At 38.5% G+C, this 25,091-nt stretch overlaps 1 long non-coding RNA gene across 2 annotated transcripts in view; it reads right to left on the reverse strand.

Moving 5' to 3' along the window:
* The window catches only part of LOC148126964 (uncharacterized), a 45,844-nt gene extending 22,333 nt beyond the window's left edge, over window positions 1–23,511 (reverse strand). For both annotated transcript variants that reach the window (XR_015741437.1, XR_015741438.1), the window contains exon 1: window positions 23,461–23,511. This is a non-coding gene — a long non-coding RNA (uncharacterized LOC148126964). The remainder of the gene's footprint in view (window positions 1–23,460) is intronic.
* Between the last annotated feature and the right edge of the window lie 1,580 nt (window positions 23,512–25,091).

Raw genomic sequence — 25,091 nt, forward strand, 5'->3', positions numbered from 1 at the left:
AATTTAGTTTTCCCCTTGTTTCTCCTCTCATCCAGAAAGAAAGCAGGAACATAACTTACTGTATAATACCATTCAGCAATGGGAACAGGAATGACCAGGAACAGATTTTTGATATCTAAAAGTTAATTGCCTTTTCCATATGCTGTGAGGAAACATTTAACTTCCATTAATATGGCAAAAAAGAAAGTGAAGAAAAGCCCTTAGGTCAACAGTATCTTTACATCCTTTTATTATAAGCAGTGGTTGTTGGTATGGTGATATAAACGTTTTTGTATAAATGATACTATCTCAACGTAGATATTAATGCAACTAATGTAATATAACTACAAAGCTCGCTTTTAGCAAAAACTCTACAATTGAATGTTAAATTAAACTTAGAAGAAATTTGAAATAACCATACATAGCCAATCATAACTTACCTATTTCCAGGGCCAGAAAACAAAATGATAAAAGATCTATTATAACATGTATTGTTATGATGGGTTGCATAATCAACCAGATGTTTACACTGGATTTGGGTTTTTTTTAATCCAACTATCAAGTCCTTCCCAAAGCCCTGGGATAGGCAGATGTTGTTGTGTGGTAGTATTAAGGGTATTGTAGCAGGATGTAAGCTGTTTGAACGGCCTTTTTTATTTGACTGGTGGTGATTTTGTCAGTGCCAATAGTATTCAAGTGATGCTCCAAAAGTTTTGGGATTGTACCCAGGATACCTATTAGTATTGGTTGTTGTTTTTTGTCACAACCATTCTACTTATACTCATGGGTATTTGTATTCTGTGATTTTCTCCAGTTCTTTTCTTCTTTTCTGCTCTGTCCAGGATCTGCAACATCTACTAGTCAAACGTTTTTTGTCTTTCTTATCAATAGTTGTTAGATCTAGGATGTTGTATGTGGAAAGTGCTTGTCTGTTTGAATTGTAAAATCCCGGAGCATTTTAATCTCTTCATTTTGTATTACTTCATTTACTCTTTGAATCCATCAGTTCTTACTTGCTGACAAATAGTCTTTCTTGCAAATCTTTCTTGCACCATTGAGCCACAGTGGTGCAGTGGTTAGAGTGCAGTACTGCAGGCTACTTCTGCTACTGCCAGCTGCTTCCAATTTGGCAGTTCAAATCTCACCAGGCTCAAGGTTGACTCAGCCTTCTGAGGTGGGTAAAATGAGGACCCAAAATTGTTGGGGGTAATATGCTGACTCTGTAAACTGCTTAAAAGGGGCTGTAAAGTGATATATAAGTCTAAGTGGCTATTGCTATTTTTTCTATTTTGTTATGTCATTGTTTATAGTCAATCTATGCAATCTTGTTGAACTATTATTATTATAGTGATTCATCACACAATTAGCCAGATGTTCAGACTGGCTTTGGCATTTCCCCCTCACCTATTGAGTCCTTTCCAAGGACTTGGGACAGGCAGATCTGGATGTTAGATGATGTTATAAATATTGTCACAGGATTGGAGCTGTTCTGAGTAAAGCTACCTATTATTTCTACTATGGTTAATCTTCAATTCGATTCACAGTCTGGGACTGGTAAAAACTTCATTTTTGAAAATTTTATTTGGGTTTTCACAAAAAAAAAACCATAATACAAATAAAGCATCTTTTTTTGAAAATAGCATGATCCCGGGTTACACTTCTTCATACAGACACAAACTCAATTTCACGCTCACTTTTATGTTCTATTCCATATCTTATTACTGTTTTACATTTTCTACATAGTTTTTCTCCTCTCTTAATTTTCTCAATTTTATTTTAATTATCTCATATCAATTCAAATCATTACATTTATACTTTTGTCTGCCCTGTTTCAATTTCATATTTTCTTTTCTCATTAAACAAATTTTCTCCTGTAGTTACTAATTGGAGTATGACACCTTTATATCTTTTAATTTTATCCATTCAACTCTTATTTAAGCTTCAGTATATACCTTGAGGTTATAACATTCAATATAATACATAACTTCCAATCGAATTCTGCTTGGTACATTCTTAAAATATACACTATATTCTTAAAAAGTGATATAAATATGTTATGTCTCACTTGTATCCACAGGTGAGAATCCAGAGTTCCAGAGTTCAAATATTCAAGCAAAACAAAACCAGACCCAAAAGAGTTAACTGCTCTGTTTTCACAGTCCTTGGCAGTCTTCCTGGAATCTGTCTGGCAAGTCTGAATTGTCCATAAATCACATCGGCCGCTTCAAACGTATCCTTCCGAATCCAAAAAGCACTTTGCTCCAAGCAAAGATTGAGAGCCAGCATGCCTCCTTAAATCCCCTGGATGGGCATGTCAGTCTCTCTAATTAATGCCTGGCTTGATGTCTCCTTTCAGATTGTGATTGACATTTCAATCTTCTTCTAGTCCTAGCATCAAGCCAACATCCGTCAGTCTCATCCTCACTCGAAGCCTCTGTCTCATTCTGTGGATCAGCTGCTGACATCCGAGGCATGAATGAAGTAGAAGGTTCTGGAGAGGACTGTCTCTCCGACACTCTCTCATCCTCCTGGCTCACATCTGTGTCCTCTGATAACTCAGACTCCACATTCACAGCAGGATCAAACCTTCCATCTTCAGAGGCATCAGAATCAAAACTCCCAGCAGGGTCAATCCTTCCAGTCACAACACAAATATATGTAATTAAAACACTCATTCCATTCCAATTCAATTCTATCATTAATATTCATTAAAGTCTTAACATCTTTAATATTACTTTTCAATTAAATATCATACTTCCTTGGGAACACTTATAAGCTTTCGGTAATTAATTCCAGCCTCCATTTCTCTTCCCTTATATTTTATAAAACATTAAATAATTAAAATGTTCCCATCCTTTCCTAATTCAATTCTCTCATTCATTTTATTTTATTTATTTATTAAACATTTCACTAGATTTCAATAACTATTTTATCCATCATTTTAATCATACATTGTTTCATATTTTCTAAAATTATTTCTATTTCTAATATAACAATACTATATTATGTACCTTTGCAGAATCCCTTTTTCAATTAAATTTTCACCCATTATCTCTGTAAGATTTTCACCCATTATCTCTGTTTCTCCATATCTTGTTTCTGTCCTTTATAACTTCTTTTCCTTTCCCTCTTCCCTCTCTTCTTCTCCCTCCCCTTTTTACCCCCTTGTCTCTCTAGTTCTAATTCTCTCTTCTGTATTCCTCTGTTCTGTTGTTTTCTAATATTATACTTATTTTTCAAGTTATTATTCCTTTTCTTGGTTGTTTTTTCAAATCTTAAACTTTTCATTCTCTTTCTCCCCCCTTTCCTTTTTTCCCCCACATAAAATTACTTGTTCATTAAATATGGCTTCTTCTTTGTCCCAGTCTTTTTGTTCTGCAGGCATTTCTTGTTGTTTCTCATAGTTCAAGATCTCCATTTCTAAGAATTGAAATATGAAGCCAAAAGAACCTCTCCCTTCTTCTGCATCATCTTTGTACTTTTTAAGTTCCATTTTCAGTTCATCTAAAAGTAGTGCCATTTTAAAATACTTTTAAACAACCACCCGATTGATTTTAGTCATTCAAATGCAGTAACCAAAAAACCAGAGATCACCAAATAATCCAAATACTCCCAAGCTGTTTCTTCATGCTTCTTTTTTCCACTTTCTCTTCCTGGGGTTCTATTTTTTTGTAGTCAAGTTTCAATTAAAATGTATCTTTTAGAAGTCTTGTTGAGGTTTTACTGTGAATTCCTTTTAATTCCAGGCAGTCGCCTCCCTTTTTTTTTCCAGATCCTGCCCTTTTATTCTTTTTCTTTCCCGCTTTTAAAAGGTTTTAAGTATCCAGAAATCTTTATTATCCCTTTGACATTTTATTTTCAGCTTAAATGCCTATTGATGTCAAAGTAGATTTTTTTTCCAATTTCTTATTTAGATCTCTTAGCTGTCAGTATAGGGAAAAGGAGAGAAGAAAAAAAACCCGAATCCTTTCCCTTTTCTCTCTCCTTCGCTGCTTCAAAATCTTCTTTGGGAACAATGTTACCCTTTTTTTAGTTTAAATTCCAGGGTACCTTAGTTGTTGCTTTTGCAGTTTAACCTGGTCAACCAAAACGTTCTCTTCTTATCTTCCTCCTGCACATTCTTTTCCAGTCAAGTTCTTCTTTGAGGTGGCCAATTCTGACCACCACTGCAACCTCCTTCAGGAAAGGGAGTAATGGCCAGCTGAGGAGGAGGGATGCAGCTCTCTTCAACCCTGATGGCAGTCTCCCCCCTCTTCACCATCTCTATGGGATGGCTTAGCCCTGAAACCAGCCCGAAACCAGGCGGGCACTCCAGCGGCAAGCACAGATCAAAACCGGGCACGATCGCGGTTTCGGTTTGTCTGCGAAGAGGCTCAAACTGGAAGTCAGGACTGGTAAAAACTTAACAGTTCAAGTCCTAATCAAGGATGATGATGATGATGATGATGATGATGATGATGATGATGATGATTTATTCAGAGGATTGTATATATTCTTTTTGAAACACAGCATGCTTTCTTAGAATATACCAAAGAGCTTTCTTAAAGATTTTATCTGGAAAATGAACATGTGTGTTACATTAATTTTGAAAAATATGTATGGATCAATTTAAATTATTATGCATTTTATACATAAATGCTTTATTTGAGATAATGTTAAAACATGGTTTTGCATTATAAGAGTGAGTATAGGACCTCTTACCTAAACACCCTCATCTTTCTACTTCCAGCATAGTTGGTCAGAGACTTTTACTTTCATGTAAATTTCATTATTGTTTAGTATTAGACATAGAGGAACTAAATAAATAAATAATTCAACTTTATGATCTATGATTTCAAGTTGTCATGTTTCATGTTTTTATGAAAAGGGAAGAATGTAGGAGTTCATGGAAATATTAAGTTTCTCTCAATGCAAAATGTGCTATTCTATTTTAGCACTGTATATTATGTGTATTCCCAATCTACATCTCAGTCACTACTTGGATATTAACATTGTTATATATTTCCTAGTGAGAGAAAGCAATGATTGATAAAAATGATTCATTTGTATATTTTTCTTTGAAATCCAATCCTAGCTTAGAAACTGAAACATAATCCAATGCCTACTGAATATGTAAATTAAGAGAAAGACCATCTGGAACACATGCTGAAAACTAGCAAAGATGAAAATAGAACATTTTTTGCACCTAATAGTAATAATATGGTGACTTTTTGCCACTTCCTTGATAGCAGCATTCAACACAGAGTAAGTTAAGTTGCAGATGACCTGTTAGGATGTAAAATTTATTATTGTTTTTTTAGACTTTGATGTGGGAGAGCCAGAATTTCAAATTAAAGTGATGAAGACACTTATATAGTTGCTGAATACATCTTTAATTTATCTGGATAACCTAACGAATAAAGGTGAAACATTTTCCACATGATTTCCAGGTGGGGAAACTGATTAATTAAAAGTACACTCTCCAAGTGCAATCATATTATTCCAAAGGAAAACAAATTTCAGCTTTAAAATGTTTAAAATATGATGTTTGATGTAGAAAATATAACATCTTTAGTTTTATAGTTTTCTATTAAAAAAAAAGTCAGGTCTCCAGCTGAGTGCTAGAAGAGATCATTACTGTAACAATGAATTTTACCTTATAACAGTATAATTACAGATTCTAAGTTGACATAATATTAATAGCTCTATTAATTGCAGTGTCATAGAACATATTTTACAGAGGTATAAATATTGATATTAATGCAATCAACCATCGGATGTTCTAATTCACAGTTCAGTGTCTGATTCAAATAACTCTATTCTGTGTTTGACTCTAAAACTGCTGTCACTGTGGATCTCTGAATATAATAATTTCATGTGCCATTCTAATCACATTTCAATATGGATGGAGATGAAATAAGCTCGGTTAAAATGAAGCAATTCAGGTGGAAGCAGTTTTCACCTGGTAAAATATATTCATTAAAAACCCAACCATTTTCTACAATGATAAAACTGAGATGAAATATTAATTTTAAACTTAAAGAAATAGTGACACCAACTCCTAACTCTAATATCAACCTAAATGCCTGTCACCGAAAGGTTAAGGAATCTGTCATCCTCCCTGGATAGCTTGTTTTTTTGTTTTTTGTTGTTGTTTTGCTTTGTTTTAAAATAAATCTGGACTTTTATGAACCCCTGTGCCAGAGAAGGACTTGTGACCAAACAAAGATAGCAGAAAAACATTCGTGTCTATCAGCCATTCACTGTTCTATGGTTGATAGTTTTCCCATGAACAGGAGATCTTTTCAGCTAGAATGCTGTTTGGATAACATCAAATAATGCCCAGCATCCTGGGGGTTTATACATACATCTGACTATGGACTTTTTTCTTTTATAAGAAAAAAGATTCTACTGTACTGGATTCTACTGTAAATAAACTGAGTATGTGAGGTTTTACTGTGACTATTCTTCCATTTAAAAAAAGTTTCCTTTAATTATTATTTATTTGTCCCTTAATGTGGTATGCTTTGCTCATGGAATGAAATAATTGTGATACCCAATCACAGGGGTGGGATTCAATTTTTTTAACAACTGGTTCTGTGAGCATGGCTTAGTTGGTGGGCACGGCTTGTTGGTCATGTGACTGGGTGGACATGGCTTGGTGGTCATGCTACTGGCTGGGTGTGGCCAACTCAATATCAGTCACACTGAGGTACACATCTCCTCACATGGCCTCTCATGACTATGAGGATGCTGCAACAGTTATAAGTGTGAAAAAGGGTCATAACTTACTTTTTTCAGTGCCATTGTAACTTTGAATGGTCAATCCACACAAGCAAAGCACCAGCAAAGGAGGGGAAAAAAACTCCAGAGAAGTTCCTGAGATAGGAAGTCTAGTCCTGCCAAGAATGTAATAAGGGTCAACGGAGAGGCAGTTTCTGTAAGCAACATCAGAATGTTTCCTTCCTTCCTTCCTTACAGGATTAGGCCAGTAATTTCTTCTAACAACAGGTTCTCCTAACTGTTTAGAATGTTAACAACTGGTTCAAGTGAATAGGTGTGAAACACCCCTGCCCAATCAGAAGTTTCACAAAGCATTGGCTGTTCCCACCTCAACCCAGATTCTCTCCAGTACTGAGAAATAATCTATAGTTGTTCAGTCCTAGTATGTAAGTAAAACTATAAATTCATTAATATAATTTCATTTTAATTAGTTTTAACTGAAATCATTTTTAGTTTTTTTCTCGGACTCTACTATGTGTGACTCAAAGCTACAACCTTTATTCATGTACTGTTGTTTTGCAAGTCTTCAATAGGAAAGGTAGCAATCCATTCTTTACTATTTCTCAAAGGCTAATACTGTATTTGCTCTAAATTGCAAAAAAAAGTTTTTATGTTCTTAAGTGATATATTACAAATAGATGAACATTTCAAGCTTTATGAGAGAAGAGTAAACTAAATATATAGCTGGTTGTAGTTGTCTCCAGACAAAGATGAGTGGCACATAAATCTATATGCGTGATATTCACTCACTCAAACAATCAATCAATCAAGTGACTTTTGTTTCCACTTGACCCTTCTTTCACCTCCCCCAGTTCAGGTGACTACTAAGCCTGATTGCTGATAGCAATTTCAAATATTATTTTGTACAATATATATATTTTTAACTATATATATATATATATATATATATATATATATATATATATATATATATATATATATATATATATATATTTTGTATATTGTCCACAATCTGACTGAAGTGGCATAATGATTCCTAGCATCTGAAGATGTTTTGACTCTATTTTCCATGCTTGAAAGTTTGAAAATATAATCTATATTTCCCAGTCAAAGTTAGGTATTCATTTATATTAACTTGTGTCTACTACTTTTGTTGGAAAAGTTCTGTCATTTGTTTAATCACATCACAACTTTAAGTATGGTTTATTTCCATAGAGAAATGTCTGGTAGAGAAAAAAACCTAACAAACATCCTTAGCTTCCCGAACTAGAGAATGCTGCATGGAGATGTAGACATGCTCAATTAGTCAATTAATGATTGCCAGAATGCTACTGGGATTTCTTGTTTTAAATGTATCCTCATTGTCAGCCTGATGAAAGTATCAGTAAAGACCATGCCATTTCACTAGAGGTCTGTGTACAATTGTTTGAGGGCTATTGTTTTACAATCTATGTAGAACAGATAGACATAAGTATGCCAGGTAATTAATGTTAACTCACAGCTATAAGGTTAAGTACTGCAACCAGAGTGCTTGTTATTCACCTTGGAGAATGTGTTTCAATTTCAACATAATCTTCAAATTAAAAAGATAAACATGTTGCCTTCAACTCCACTTTTTATTATAGTAGATCACAGTGTCCAAAAGCATCCCTTGTGCCCTCTTGCTTTATAAGCCATTAAAATTATTCTCACTTGTGTACTAATCCAGCATGGGTGAAAATAGGTTAAAAGAGTAAAAGGCTTGAAGAAAGATCTCCAATTAAAGAAAGCACAATTGTGAGCCTAAGGAAGACCTTGTCTCAGTGTGCTAGCTAATATGCAAGGTACATTGAACAACTCTAAGATAAAGAGTTATTTTACTTTCTAACTGTATGTATGTATGTATGTATGTATGTATGTATGTATGTATGTATATATGCAGCTGCATCATTACCCGCTTCAAACCCCTCCGACCCATATATGAAGCAAATTGACGCCCACCATGAAGATGTGGCACGACCGCGAATGTGAAGCCAAACAGCAGGATCACAGCTCACCAACTCAAATCCCCCAGCAACTAAAACTAACCTGAGCACAACCAAGCCCCCACCTGAACAGAACACACCCCAGCCAATCAGAACACAGCCAACCCCCCAACCAATCAGAACACAGCCAAACCCCAAAACAATGAGAACACCCACCCACCCAATCAGAACACAGCCAAGCCCCCACCCAATCAAGTAACACCCCCACTAGCAGTTAAAAGGATGAAGCACTGAAAGCTCACAGTGAGAAGCACAAAGCCGAAGACACAGCCTGAAGATGATGAATGAGACTTCACTGAAACGTCGCCTAGATGCTTCCAATTTTACGCGGGAGAAAACCCGAATAATCAAAGATCAACATATAAATACCCACGAAAACCTCCGAATATATATATACACATACATACATACATACATACGTCCATTTACTCAGAGCCAAGCTGCACTAAAAGCCTCCAATACAGGAACACAATGCAGCCAGCCAATCAAGACAACAAAAGCCACAAAAGAGACAGAAGATATTAGAAACACCAATCAAGCAGAACACAGCAAATTCCAAGACCAATAAACACAGACCAAGACTCCCAATCAATCAGGATAAAGAAAAAAACCATTCTGATACAGCAGAAGGCTAGCCCAAATTTAAAACTGAAATGGCTGTGAAAGTCTGACTCACAGATGAACACAATACAGAAGCCTGATGATGGCAGATAAGATTCTGCCGAAACGTTGCTACAACTTTAAAAGCACGACTATAATGACATGGGAAAATACCCGAACGAAGCTGAATACCATATATATATATATATATATATATATATATATATATATATATATATATATATATATATATATACATATACATATACATATACATATACATATACATATACATATACATATACATATACATATATACATATATTCAACCAGAAGCCTGATGATGGCAGATGAGATTCTGCTGAAACGTTGCTGCAACTTTAAAAGCACAACTACAATGACGTGGGAAAATACCCAAACAAAGCTGAATGCCATACATGTAAATACCCTGAAAACTTAAGAAAAATATATATATATATATATATATATATATTTGTTTTCTGAGGTTCTCATGGTATTTATATGTAGATCTTTGGTTGTTCGGGTTTTCTCCGCGTAAGATTTGAAGTATCTAGGCAAGCGTTTGATGAAGTCTCATTCATCATCTTCAGGCTTCTGTCTCCTGCTCTGTGCTTCTCAGAGTAATGGAGATTGCAGCTGCTTCCTCCTTTTAACTGCCAGTGGGGTGGAACTTGATTGGGTGGGGGCTTGGCTGTGTTCTGATTGGGTGGGGGTGTGTTCTCATTGGTAGGGGTTTGGCTGTGTTCTGATTGGTTGGGGGTTAGCCGTGTTCTGATTGGTTGGAGGCGTGTTCTGTTCAGGAGGGGCTTGGTTGTGCTCAGGTTAGTTTTAGTTGCTGGGGATTTGAGCTGGAGAGTTGTGATCTTGCTGTTTGGCTTCTAGTTCGTGGTCCTGCTGCATCTTCATAGTGGGTGTTGGTTTGCTTCATGTATGGCTCAGAGGGGTTTGAAGTGGGTAGTGATGCAGCTGCAGTGCAGCTTCTGGTCCATGGTCGTTTCTCCCATCAGTGAAGAAATCCAGCAAGGAATCATACCCAGAGAAAAATCATCCAGATGCCCCAAGCTTTATGGTCTCCCCAAAATACACAAAGAAGGAACCCCACTCAGACCAATAGTCAGCTCCATAGGCTCACCTCTACAAAACCTGGCCAAATTTCTTGCCAAACAACTACAACCCTATGCAGAATCCATCAACTCACACGTAAGAAACTCATTCCAGTTCATCGAGATCATAAAGAAACAAAACTTACAACCTAGCGACCTACTAGTAAGCTTCGATGTCACATCCCTCTTCACCCAAGTGCCAATAAAAGAAGCCTTGACAGCCATCCAAAACAAATACAACCCCCCCCAAGCACATCCTAGATCTAACCAACCACTGCCTATCCAATACTTACTTCACCTACAATGGACAAAAATACAAACAAATAGAAGGAGCACCTATGGGATCACCCCTCTCACCTGTCATCGCAAACCTCTACATGGAACACTTTGAAACACAAGCTCTAGAAAAATACGACCACAAACCCAAACTCTGGCTCAGATACGTAGATGACACCTTCATAATCTGGCCACACGGGAAAGAAAAACTGAACAACTTCCTCACATACCTCAACAGTCTACACCCCAAAATACAATTCACCATGGAAACAGAAGCCAACAATCAACTTCCCTTCCTAGATGTCTTGGTATACAAAAGATCCGATGGCTCCCTAGGACACACCATCTACCAGAAGAAAACACATACTAACCGCTATCTACATGCACTCTCACACCACCACCCAGCACAGATCAATTCCGTAGCCAAGACACTCATCTCCAGAACAAAATGCTTAGCCGATGAACAACACCAAAAAACCGAACTACACACTCTCACCAGCGTACTTACAGCCAATGGATTCCAAAGAAAGAAGATTACCCACCTAATCCAAAAAGAAGCCCCAACCAAAATCCAAGACAGAGAACAAGAAAACGGAAAAGCCCTCCTCCCATATATAAAAGGCACTACAGACAAAATTAGCAAGATCCTCCAAAAACACAACATCAAAACAGCATTCTGCACAAACAAAAAAATATCCACCATCCTAAGAAACCCCAAAGACAAAATCGAATTAGAAAACCAAGGAGTATACGAAATCCCCTGCACAGCCTGCCCTAACACATACATTGGACAAACTAACAGAAGAATAAGCGCACGCATTGAAGAACATAAGAACTCAATCAAAAAGAAGAAACGACCTCTTCCCTGGTCCAACACCTCAAAGCCACAGGACATGAAATTGATTTTAAAAATACCAGAACTATCGCCAAAACCGAACACTTCAACAGCAGAATAATCAGAGAAGCCATAGAGATAGAAAAACGCCCACACAGCATGAACAAACGAGATGACACCTCCGCCTTCCAGCCATTTGGAAACCCGCCCTCATGAACAGACGAGTACCTAACATGAAGAAGGACACTGGACCCACACCCATGAGAGCCACACAAGATGCCACCACCACACTTCCATGTAGAAAACAGACTCCCACCCATTCAGAAAATGAGAAAGCGACCATGGACCAGAAGCTGCACTGCAGCTGCATCACTACCCACTTCAAACCCCTCTGAGCCATACATGAAGCAAACCAACACCCACTATGAAGATGCAGCAGGACCACGAACTAGAAGCCAAACAGCAAGATCACAACTCTCCAGCTCAAATCCCCAGCAACTAAAACTAACCTGAGCACAACCAAGCCCCTCCTGAACAGAACACGCCTCCAACCAATCAGAACACGGCTAACCCCCAACCAATCAGAACACAGCCAAACCCCTACCAATGAGAACACACCCCACCCAATCAGAACACAGCCAAGCCCCCACCCAATCAAGTTCCACCCCACTGGCAGTTAAAGGAGGAAGCAGCTGCAATCTCCATTACTCTGAGAAGCACAGAGCAGGAGACAGAAGCCTGAAGATGATGAATGAGACTTCATCGAAACGTTGCCTAGATACTTCAAATCTTACGCGGAGAAAACCGAACAACCAAAGATCTACATATATATATATATATATATATATATATATATATATATATATATATAAAATTCAGCTTTGTTCGGGTATTTTTTATAAATATATAAATATATAAATATATAAATATATAAATGTTGTGACTCCGGAGTTGAAATCTGTTACGTTGGCAGATGTGAGCTCAAGTGAAGAGGAAATGGCAGTGAATTATGAGCCGGCACTGCTGAGCGATTTGGATTGTAGTCAGGATGAGGAAATGGATTTAACTAGGAGAGACGAACCTGATTTAATAGAGATGTCAGGACCTTCGACCTCCCCTGATTCTTCTCCTCTGGCTGAGCAACAGCCGGGAATAGCTAACCAGGAACACATGCAAGAGTTTTCCAGTGGAGAGGAGTCTTTGGAAAGACCCTGGTTAGATGTGAGAAACAGACGGAGGATGAGGCGTCAATCTCAATTAGGGAGGACGCGTCGAGCCAGTGACTAATTAAGGAGATTAACATGCCCCCATAGAGGATAAAAGAAAACGGCTTGGCTGGCGAGCTTTGTCAGAAGCAAAGTGATTTATGGGAGTGAACACACGAAGAGAACTCTTTGAGGCTTTGGGATTTATAGCCACGTCAGGTTTGCCAGACAGAGTTTGGATTTATTGCTGAGGACTGAAAATACTTCCTCAGTCCTCTTGTGAGAGTTTGCTTTTTGGTTTGTGATATTTTGGAACCACTTGTTTCATTTTGCCCTCCTGCATTTGCTTCTGGCCAAAAACAAACCATCTTTCAACCAAGATGGATTCAACTCAACTGCAGCATTTGGTGGAGCAGCAACAGCAACAAATAAACCAACTGCTACAAAGTAATCTGACCCTCCATAACCAGGTAACCCAGTTGGTGAATCATATTTCAAGTTTGCAAATTCCTGCTGCTCCTTCAGCTCCTCCCTTGAGGAAAAGCCCGGTATCCATGCCGGAGAAATTTTCAGGACAAATGGATGTTTCCGGCATTTCTGGGGCAGTGTCAATTATTTATGTCCTTGAGGCCTGAAGACTTTCCAAATGACCAGGCTAAGGTAGGATTTATTATTAGCCTTTTGTCTGGGCAGGCTGCCAAATGGGCTACTCCCTTGTTAACTCAAGATAGTCCTTTATTAGATAATTTTCAGGGTTTACAGCAACAAATGAGGGTTATGTTTGAAAACCCAATTAAAACTCAAACTGTGGCAAGACGGTTATGGGACATTTATCAGGGGAAACGTCCCCTGCAGGAATATATTGCAGAATTTCGTTTACTTTGTATGGATTCCACCTGGAACGAATCAGCCCACATGGATGCGTTTCAGGAGGGCTTGGCAGATAACACCAAAGATGAGTTAGTGCATGCGGAGCGGGCTGCAACTTTGGATGCACTAGTAACACAGTGTTTGCGGATTGAAGCTCATTTACAAACCACGCCACCGAAAGTTTCTCAAACTACGGTTAAGACTGAGAAGCCAATGGAGTTGGGTGCACTCTGCCCTCGCTTAACAGTGCGAGAACGTTCAAGAAGGTTTCAGGAAGGCTTGTGCCTTTATTGCGGGGGTTCGGGACATTTTGCTAATTCCTGCAAATGGAGAGGGACCTGCAAACCTGTGCCTGAATCCATTCCTGACCCATCAGGAAATGGGGTAGGCCTGACCTCGGGGAAACCCTAGGTCAGGCACGTTCCACACCCCCACCCCAAATTGCTGAAGTGAATCCTGGGCCTCCCCGGCATTTACTTTTGGACACTAAAATCTTTTTACAGTCTCAGAAGGAGGGAATCCCTGCGGTTGCGTTGGTGGACTCAGGGGCTACAACCAGCTTTATGGACCAAGCTTTTGCTACGCACTATGAGATCCCATTGATTGCTGTGGAACCATCTATTAAGGTGGAAACCGTGGATGGGCATGAGCTCAAGTCTGGGCCCATTCGTTTTGCCACCCAGCCAGTGCGTATGGTCATTGGGGATCACGAGGAGGCGATAAGTTTTTATATCACCTTGAACCTTCATCTCCTCTTGGTACTCGGCATGTCCTGGCTGTGCTTGCACGATCCGTTGGTGGCTTGGGTGCAGAATGCCATTTCCTTTCCAAGTCTCCAGTGTGTGGATCATCTGAGACATATCTGCGCTGTCCAGGATATCACCTCCGCTCCTGCTGTTTCCATACCTCCGGAGCTATCGGACTTCTCTGACGTTTTCAGCGAGAAGGAGGCGGATCAGTTACCACCGCATCGTGCTTATGATTGTCCTGATACCAGATGCTCCACTGCCCAAGGGTTGGTTATACTCCATGTCGGAGCCTGAGTTGGCTGCGCTTCGAGAGTTTCTAGATAAAAACTTGGCTCAGGGGTTTATTTGACCATCATCATCTCCTCTTTCAGCTCCCATTCTTTTTGTTAAAAAGAAGTCGGGAGAGCTTTGCTTATGCTGTGATTATTGCCGGTTAAACTCCATCACAGTGAGGAATAGTTATCCTTTGCCGCTCATTTCGGAATTAATGGAGCAGTTGCAGGAGGCTACTATCTTCACTAAACTCGATCTGCATGGGGCCTACAACCTGGTTCGGATGCGCAAGGGGGACGAGTGGAAGACGGTATTTGGCACTCGTTATGGTCATTTTGAGTACACCATCATGCCATTTGGTCTGACCAATGCTCCTGCGGTATTCCAGCATTTGATGAACGACATTTTTTGGGATATGCTGGATAGGTTTGTCGTGGTGTATCTGGATGACATTTTGATCTACTCCCGGTCCAGGGATCACCACCTTCATCAGGTCCGTCAAGTGCTTCAGCATCTTCGGGAGCATAAGCTCTATGAGAAACTGGAGAAGTGTTTCTTTTTTCAGTCTTCAATAGAGTTTTTAGGGCATATCATCTCTCCCGAGGGCATCGCTATGGACCCTAAAAAGTTGAGGCCTTGTGTAGTTGGGAAGCTCCTCGTCGAGTAAAGGACGTGCAACGTCTTCTGGGGTTCGCCAATTACTATAGGACCTTCATTCCAGGTTTTGCTAAGTTAATGGATCCTATCACTCAGCTCCTTCGTAAAAAGGTCCCGTTCCGGTGGGGGCCTCCACAACAACAGGCTTTTGAAACTTTAAAGAAAGCGTTTGTGGCCGAGCCGATATTGAGGCATCCCGATCCGAATCGTCCATTTGTGGTCAAGACAGATGCTCCAATGTGGCTATCGGGGCGGTATTGTTGCAAGCTCCAAAGGATGGCGCACCTCTTTTCCCCTGCGCATACTATTCTAGGAAGCTCACAGATTCTGAGCATAATTATACTATTTGGGAAAAGGAGTTGTTGGCTATTAAGGCTGCATTTGAGACCTGGCGACATCATCTAGAGGGGGCTCGGCATAAGGTGGAGGTTCGGACGGATGACCGAAACTTGGAACATTTGTCTACCACCAGGAAGTTGAACCAATGCCAGATCCGGTGGTCGTTGTTTTTTGCAAGGTTCAATTTTTCTGTCACTTATGTTCCAAGCGGACAGAATAGGAGAGCAGACACGTTGTCTAGGAAACCCGAATATCTCGGTCCTGAGGATCCTCTTCCTCCACGAACGGTGTTGCCACCAGAATCTTTGGCTGTGCTTCAAGATCCAGTAGATTTACAGGCTCAAATACGGGAGGTGCAGCGATTAGACGCATGGACACAGCAGAGAAGGGGGGAAGTTGGACCTGATTCCCCATGGTCTTTTGAAGAAGGCTTGCTACGACATCGGGGTTTATTGTATGTACCCACCAGGTCACTTAGAGCTCTCATCATGACGCAATGTCATGACAACCCTGCTGCTGGTCATTTTGGTTTCTACAAAACCCTGCACTTAGTCACTCGGACTTTTTGGTGGCCTCGGGTTCATCATGATGTGTTCTCCTACGTCGCTTCTTGCGTACAATGTTGGTAAGCGAAAGCAGCGTCAGGTGCGCCTCCAGGACTCCTGCAACCATTGCTGACTCTGGACAAACCACGGGGAGCGATCTCCATGGACTTTCTCACGCATTTGCCATCCTCGTCGGGTTTCACGAGAGTGCTCGTGGTAGTCAATATGCTGACGAAAATGGCTCATTTCATTCCCTGTCGGAAACTACCATCAGCCCGCACTACGGCTCAGTTATTCTTACAGCATGTTTTTTGTTTACATGTTTGCTGGATAGGGTGGTTTCAGATCGTGGGGTCCAGTTCACTGCGCAGTTCTGGAAACGTTTAATGTCGGTGTTACAAGTTCAGGTGGGTCTAGCGTCAGCGCACCATCCGGAAACTGATGGCGGGACTGAGAAGGTTATTGGCATTCTCACTTAGTATTTGAGATGTTTTGTCAATCATCAGCAAAACGATTGGGCAAAATACCTCCCTTTGGCAGAATTTGCCTTTAATAACTCTCAACATACCTCCACTCATGTAACGCCGTTTTATGCGAATGTGGGCTATCATCCCCGATTCTTTCCATTGACTATGATGGACTCCCCGGTTCCCGAGACACAAGACTTTCTTGAGAAATTACAAGCGGTTCACTGTTTAGTGGTGCAACAACTAGAATGGGTGAAGGAAGATTACAAACGGTTTGCGGACCGTTCTCGTAGAGCAATGCCTCCGTTAGCAGTGGATGACAAGGTATGGTTATCCACAAGGCACCTTCGAGTCAATCGCCCAATTAGAAAGCTGGACCATCGTTTCATCGGTCCATTCCTGATTGAGGCGGTCATCAACCCTGTGGCATATCGACTCACCTTACTGCACTCCATGCACATTCATCCTGTCTTCCATTGTTCCCTCCTGGTTCCTGACTTCCCGGAATGTCCTCTTTGTGCTCCCGCTGGTGTGGTTTCTCCATCACCATCCAGAGAGGAGGCTGATATTGAAGACTCGGTAGTCAGCATTACTGACTCTCGTTGGCTAAAGGGTCGCTTCCAGTATTTAGTCGGAAGGAGAATGAATGGTTTGGAAGCTTTTTCATGGACGAATGCTTCCACGGTTCATGCCCCAGACATTGTTCGGAGGTTCCATGAACATTTCCCTTCGAAACCGCATCCGGATAGTCAGAAGACAATATTTTAAATATTATCACTGGAGCAAGTATTTGCATATATTATAGTGCAGAGGGAACTTGAAGGGGAATAAACCCTTTAGAATCATCTCCATTTGTACTTTAATGAGCACAGCTTGTAAAATTCTTCTGCTGATTTAAAAATAAAACGCAAACAATAATTGCTATAGCCATCCCCAAGTAGACAATTCTTAGAAAAGTTTGATTTATTATGCAATCCAAGTCCAATAATTCTTCAATGGGTATCTCTTAAAGAATCATCACTGAATTCTTAACAAAGACAGATTTCATCAAGCACCAATATACATACATACATACATACATACATACATACATACACACACACACACACACACACACACACAAAAACACGTGAGTGTGTGTAAATAAATAATTAAATAAAATTTTGGGAAACTGAATTAATTGCATTGGATTTTCCAAGTGTTTTTTTTTTTTTAATGCAAACTGCTATCAACTATTGTCACCTTATTGAAAATAACAAAGCTAGATAAATAGACAGATAGAAATATAGAAAAATGCACAGATGAAAATGGTTTAGGAAATTAAAGGTGATTCTCACCACAATAGTATCCTAGAATAGCTGCTCATGACAAGATATTATGAATTGTATAAAAGAACATTGCAGATGCTGAATTTTTTTCTCATTTTTTTTCTCTGTTAAAATATTTAAGTTTGCTGATGACACAAGAGTGATTGGTCTCATTTGAGACAACAACGAATCTGCATACAGACAGGAGGTTATACAACTTGCTTAATGGTGTAACCAGAACAATCTGGAACTGAACACACTTAAAACCGTAGAAATGGTGGTAGACTTTAGAAGAAACCCTCACATACTACCACCTCTTACAATTCTAGACAACACGGTATCAACAGTAGAGACTTTAAATTTCTAGGTTCTATTATATCACATGACCTAAAATGACCTAACATCAAAAACATCATCAAAAAAGCACAACAAAGAATGTTCTTTCTGCACCAACTCAGAAAGCTCAAACTGCCCAAGGAGCTGCTGATACAGTTCTACAGAGGAATTATTGAGTCTATCATCTGCACCTCCATAACTGTCTGCTTTGGTTCTGCAACCCAACAGGACAGACACAGACTTCAGAGGATAATTAGAACTGCAGAAAAAACAATTACTACCAAACTGCCTTCAATTGAGGACCTGTATACTGCATGAGTCAAAAAAAGGGCTGTGAAAATATTTACAGATCCCTCATGTCCCAGACATAAACTGTTTAAACTCCTTCCCTCAAAATGATGCTATAGAGCACTACACACAGAACAACTAGACACAAGAGCATTTTTCCCCCAAAATCATCACTCTGCTAAACGAATAATTTCCTCAACACTGTTCAACTATTACAAAGTCTACACTATTACTGTTACTCTTCTCATCACTCCTTATCACCCATCCCCCCCCCCACTTGTGACTGTATGACTAATTTTGTTGCTTGTATCCTTACTATTTATATTGACTATTTCCTAGAATGATTTGATTGCTTATTGTACCCTATGACTATCATTAAGTGTTGTACCTTATGATTCTTGACTCTTGATGAATGTATCTTTTCTTTTATGTATACTGAGAGTATTTGCACCAAGAAAAATTCCTTATGTGTCCAATCACACTTGGCCAATAAAGAATTCTATTCTATTCTATTCTATTCTATTCTATTCTATTCTATTCTATTCTATTCTATTCTATTCTATTCTATTCTATTCTGTATTTAGATATAGATGATGTAGATATATACAGTATATATAGTTAATAGTTTAATGGTACATTGTAAAAGCAGACATACAGGGAATGCTAAATTAAAAGACAAAAAAGGTGGACTTTATTTAGGAGTGTACGTAGAGAATAGCTTAAAAATAAAATCAAGACTGAAGCTCTGCCAATATTTCACGTTCAAATGCCATCTTTTAAAGCTGGATCTTTTAAGTCCAGCTTCCATGTATTAAATAAATTAGATGATCTAGTGGCTTGGATAATGAGCATACAAGAGTTAATAGCCTTTAACATTGTAAACCTTGGTTAAGATAACAAACTAAAAAGATTTTTAAAAAACTTATTAATCAATTGTAAGAGGTTATATAACGAATCAAGCTGGATTTGTTTTCATATAATTAAGATGTTCAACAAGTTATGTCCATCACTTCTGCTATTTCACAGCTAGGAATTACTAAGAAAGTAAGGTAATATCCATCATTTATCCATTTATTCATGCAGGTAATTTTTCAGCTTCTATCCCATTTCAAAAATAAATCGCAGAACATGACACAGCTTGAACAATTCATTAAAAACAGCTAATGAGTTAAAAACAATTTAAAATGGTTGCAAAAAAGAATTCTAAAAATCACTTTAAATACTAAAATGTAGGACAACACTATAGGCAACTGATTAGAAAAGGAGTATAGATGGGTTTTATCCAAAAGCCTGTTTAAACATGCAGGTTTTAATTAATATTTTAAATGTTGTACAGAAATTATGAAATCATCTTCATTTGCTGTGTTATATTGTATTTCAATTTAAGCTTGTTATCTGTATTACTGGACATAGTGCTAACCATTTAATTAGTGCTAACAATTTAGTTAGAGCAGATATGACCCTGCACCGTACAATATATGTACCTTGGATTGAGAGTTGTGATAGGGGCTGCTGGGGTATTGAGTACTGAAGGCAAAAGTGTCCCTGGCTTAGGCAGTCCTTGTGATGGGTGATTGATATGATAGGATAAGGACCCATTGGCCTAGGAGTACATTGGCAGGTAGGTAGGGAAGAAGATGTTTTGCAGTGTGGGATGAGGACAGCAGAAATGTCAATATGGTGACATTTAGAGGGATACATGGCCAGAGATATGAGGCAGGGTGCTCTCAAAGAACGTGGTTCCAATTTTGGTTATTAGCCACATTCAAGCCCCATGGACTCAGTCTTTAGTCCTAGTCATATAAGGCTGCTTGTGTTAAATATCAGGGCAGTCTTTGCCTCATTATCTATGCCATGGATAGCTAACATGGTGTGTGTTATTGAAACTTGGTTGCATGAGAAGAGAATAGGTAGTATCTAGAGGTGCTGTTCTACAGGTGGCAGTATGAGCTCCTCTTTGTTAAATAGGGATCTAGGGATCAGATAGGACTTCTGTTTTAGCGTCCTTGCTATTTAGCAACATCCTTGCATGAGAACCTTGACTCCAGAAAATCTGAATTGTCTGTTTTCTTTAGAACAGAATAGAAGATAGCTTGTGTGTTCAATTGAAGCGTGCCTTTTCAGATGTTTTATTTGTCTTCTGGAACACTTCAGCTGAATTTAGGCTGGTACTAACCTCTAGCCTTCTTCCTAAAAAACTTATAGGATTACTTTTAGCCCCAAAAGGAAGTGATTCTTGGTGCGATCATTATTTGGAGGTCTTTATTCTTGACTACCACTTTTTTTCCTTTTATTGTATGGTATATTTTTTAGTTATTTATATACTGTTGTTTTATTTTAAAATTCTATTCACTGGCCAGAGTTGCTTTCGTAAGAGAGGGCAGCCATATACATTTAAACAAATAAATCTGCTCTGACAGTTTGGCAGATTAGCCCCACCCCCACCCCACATTCCTTCCATAAAAAGGTGTTATGTTAGCAAAAACATAACGTGATTGCACACAAGAAATATTGGTGTTAGTCAAGGGCAGTTTGACCCTTCAATGTTATTTACAGTGTTGTGCTAGTTCAATGAAATAGAGCCATTCAAGCATACACATCCTTTATATAAACCCATTTCCCCTCACTGTCATAAATTATCAGCAAAATCTTATACCCAAGCATTGGACTGGTGAGCATGTTCAATAGGTTTTGGAGGTGCTCTGTTTCTTGCCCGATGCAATCCCATTGCTTTGAGCCTTCTCTTGCACAGGGAAGTCATTTTGCCAATGAACAAGGAAATTACAGCCACTTCCTTGAATCATTATGAAAAGCCCAAGGCTTTGCTGTTGTTATTGCTTTGCAGACATATGATCAAGGTACAGGTAAGTCAGCTTAAGCTTTACAAGTATTTCCCCCCCCCCCCCATTCTATTACAGATGGTAACAAATCTGTTCATAGAAAAACAACATTGCCTTTAGGGTGCATGTAATAACTTAGTGGTTTAAATTAGTTACTAAGGGGATTGTTTAGCTGAGGCCTGCACTGATATTGGTAATGAGATGCCTGGTGTTTCTGAAGAGTTGCCCGCAGAACTCTACATTACATGACAATATCCAGTGAACAAAATCTCCCAGTTCCAAGACTCCACAAAGTTTCGCTGATATTACAATTGTATAGTAGAGATATTAAGTTGGCAAAGTAGTTCACCACTATCTTGATTTAAAAAAAAAACAGCAGATAGTTATTAGACATGGCTATCCTACCTGATGTGTATTTACAGCCTGTGATAGACTTCCTGTTTGTACTACTGATAACAAATGAAACTAAATCATGCTTTCATTATGTAATAATTATATTAATTTTAATTATTAATGCAAGTATGGCACCAGGGAAATCTTAATAATGGTATGCTTATAAATAATTTGTACCCTTGAAATAGGCTGAAAATTATTTGTTCTTAACAGTAGGTATATAAATATTTAATAGCAACTAGTAATGTAGTTTAGAAACTGATGTGACTGTACCATGTTTAGCACACAAAAGGTGGTTCTCAAAGATGCAGATATGAACATAGATAAACACATCAGTTGTTTGAACCAATCTATATTCTGATCAGCAATTATCAGTTGAGGGCTTCTGTTCTAAACAAATGTACTTTTGAAAAGAAGGCCCACGGAAAGAAGTGAACCTTTTTTTACCAGGACATCATAGTCTGTTTTTAGTCAAAGTGATGAAACTTGCCTCATTATATCACAACACAAACTCATTTTGCACTTCTGTTGTGATGTTGTGATGTGTACAGAAGTAAATATGGACAGACTATTCATCATAAAATTGTGACATATGTTTCTTCACTTGTACCCATCTTCCTCTTCCCCCTCCCCCCATGCCTATGAATAAATGCAGATATTGTTAGCTGAATATTGCATAATTTATATACAATGCCATATTGATTGGAATCCCATTCTTATAGACAAACACTTTATAGAATTATAACTTTTCTTTAGCTTTAAGAATTGCTGTAAACATAGCTATCAATGGTACAAATGAAGTTCCTCAATCCTGACAAAACAAGCTTGCAAAAATTCTTACCTATAAAAAGATTTTATTTAGGCTGTTATTTATGCTGTTTGCAGTTTCCTTAGGTTTATCTTGACAGGCCAATAATTTATTAATTTGATGTTATGGGTTAAAATAATGTATTTATATTCTTAAGAGTACTGATGCTGATTTGCCAAATATCTAGGGCAAATGTTATTTTAAAATCTGGCTTAACTGAAGACATACTTGTACTTGTAGCCTGAGGGTCACCTTTGCTGACAATGTTTGTCAAAATGGTAATCTCTGGGAGAATTCTACAGCTACTATATTAATTCAAAGAATTGAAAGTGGCCACCTGCTGAAAGCACACCTGGAAACTTGCAGGCTTGTCCAGCTGTTGAATGTTGATTTATAATCAGCTAATTTGACTGCAATGCTGTTCTTACTTGCCTGAGAAAAAGCTTCACTGAACTTAATGAGACTTAAGTTTTGGAAGACATATTTAACTTTGCACTATAACTAGTATCCCATCCCAGAAAATAATTCCTTTTAATAATCAGATTAATTTCTTCACTATGCAGAAATATGTATTATTAACAATTCATGATAAATTACTCCCTTCTCTCTTCCCCCATTTATATAATTACAATTTTTCCATGGTGATAATCAAACTTCTTGTGTAACATTGTAAGTTAAAGTTTGCCTTATAAAGTTATTCTTCATTAGACAAAAATAGTACATGCATTTGTTTTCATTTGTATGGCCATCCAGCTCATGATGTGTCTGGATGTCTTATAAACAAACAATTTTTAAAAATGCATATCAAAGTCATAGCCTTACCCAACTGACAAGGTGAAGTTGAGTTTTGAAGAGACGCTGAGGTATTTTGTTAATTGAAAGGTCTGATAATTGCATTGGTTTCTATTGGTTTTTATTACTTTCCTTTGATTGTACAGTTAAATTTCAGCATGCTGTTTACTATATTTTAAACTGTGAGCTATATTTTTTCTTCTCTGGGTTAATTAGTGACTTTTTAACTGCATATCTTCATTTCCTTGCAAGATACATGCTGTTTCAATGCTCCATTCCTTTACTGCTATGTTTGGGTAATCACTCTGTCAGAAAGCATATTAATTTCATATTAGCATAATCATTCTCATTTCAGCTTTATTAATCTAACTCTATTTGGCATTGGTTCACAGCTATTATGCCACACAAGGACATAAATACAATCTTTCCAACTGAGATCAAAAGGATCTTCTTTCTTACAATGGACAGTTAAGATTCCTATAAAAACTCACAAATGACATGAAAACATCAGCTTTCTTTTTTTCATCAGCTATTATATTCCATGAATTGACATCCAGAGACATGCTGTTTCTGATTCTGGAAATGATGTATATAACTATGCTTTATGCATATTATGCATAACTCTATGATTACTAAGAACAGCTGGTCTTCTATAGTCCACTCTGCATTGCAGGAAAATGTGCTCTCTTGAAACTTAAGCCAGCTGTGTCAGCTCATCTTAGGTTTTAGCTGTGAGAGAAAACGTACTTGGAGTTTATCAGGATTCAGAGTGCGCAGCTAAGTGAGGCAGCACAAAGTTGGTCTTGTCTGCTAAACCTCTCACCTGAATAATAAAATTTGAATCAAAGTTGGAGTCAAGTTTGTTTGGCCACAAATAGTATGAATAGTATGAATAAATGGGAACAGTAGGACAGGGGTGGTGCACTTATGCATGCCCCCTTATAGATCTCTTAGGAATGGACTGAGGTCCATGATAAACAGTTTAAGGTTAAAGTTTTGGGGGTTTGAGCAGGGGTGGGATTCTACCAGTTTGCACCTATTCGCTAGAACAGGTTGTTAACATAAGCAGTTTGGAGAATCAGTTGTTAGAAGAAATTACTGGCCTAATCCTGTAAGGAGGGCAAGAAGGAAACATTCTGGTGTTGCTTACAGAAACTGCCTCTCCATTAACCCTTATTACATTCTTGGCAGAACTAGACTTCCTGTCTCAGGAACTTTCTGGAGTTATTTTTCCATCTTTTGCTGGTACTTTGCTTGTGTGGAGTGACCATTCAAAGTTACAGTATCACTGAAAAAAGTGACTTATGACCATTTTTCACACTTACGACAGTTGCAGCATCCCCACAGACATGAGAGCCAGGTGAGGAGATGCATGCCTCGATGTGAGTGATGTTGAGTTGGCCACGCCCAGCCAATAACATGCCAACCAATCCATGTCCACCCAGTTACATGACCACCAAGCCATACCCCCCAACTAAGCCACGCCCACAGAACCAGTTGTTAAAACATTTGAATCCCACTTATGAGATTAATCCAATAAGAGACATATGGTAAAATATTTTTGAGTCTTAACAATTCTCTCCTAATCACCAGCTAAATTCCTTGGCTACATAGAGGTAATGGCTATATCATTTACCTAGAGCCATGGTGTTGAACCTTTG

This window comes from Pseudonaja textilis, chromosome 2 (assembly GCF_049901715.1).
Source record: "Pseudonaja textilis isolate UNSWEBS1 chromosome 2, rPseTex1.2, whole genome shotgun sequence".
In the NCBI taxonomy this organism is placed as follows: Eukaryota; Metazoa; Chordata; class Lepidosauria; order Squamata; family Elapidae; genus Pseudonaja; species Pseudonaja textilis.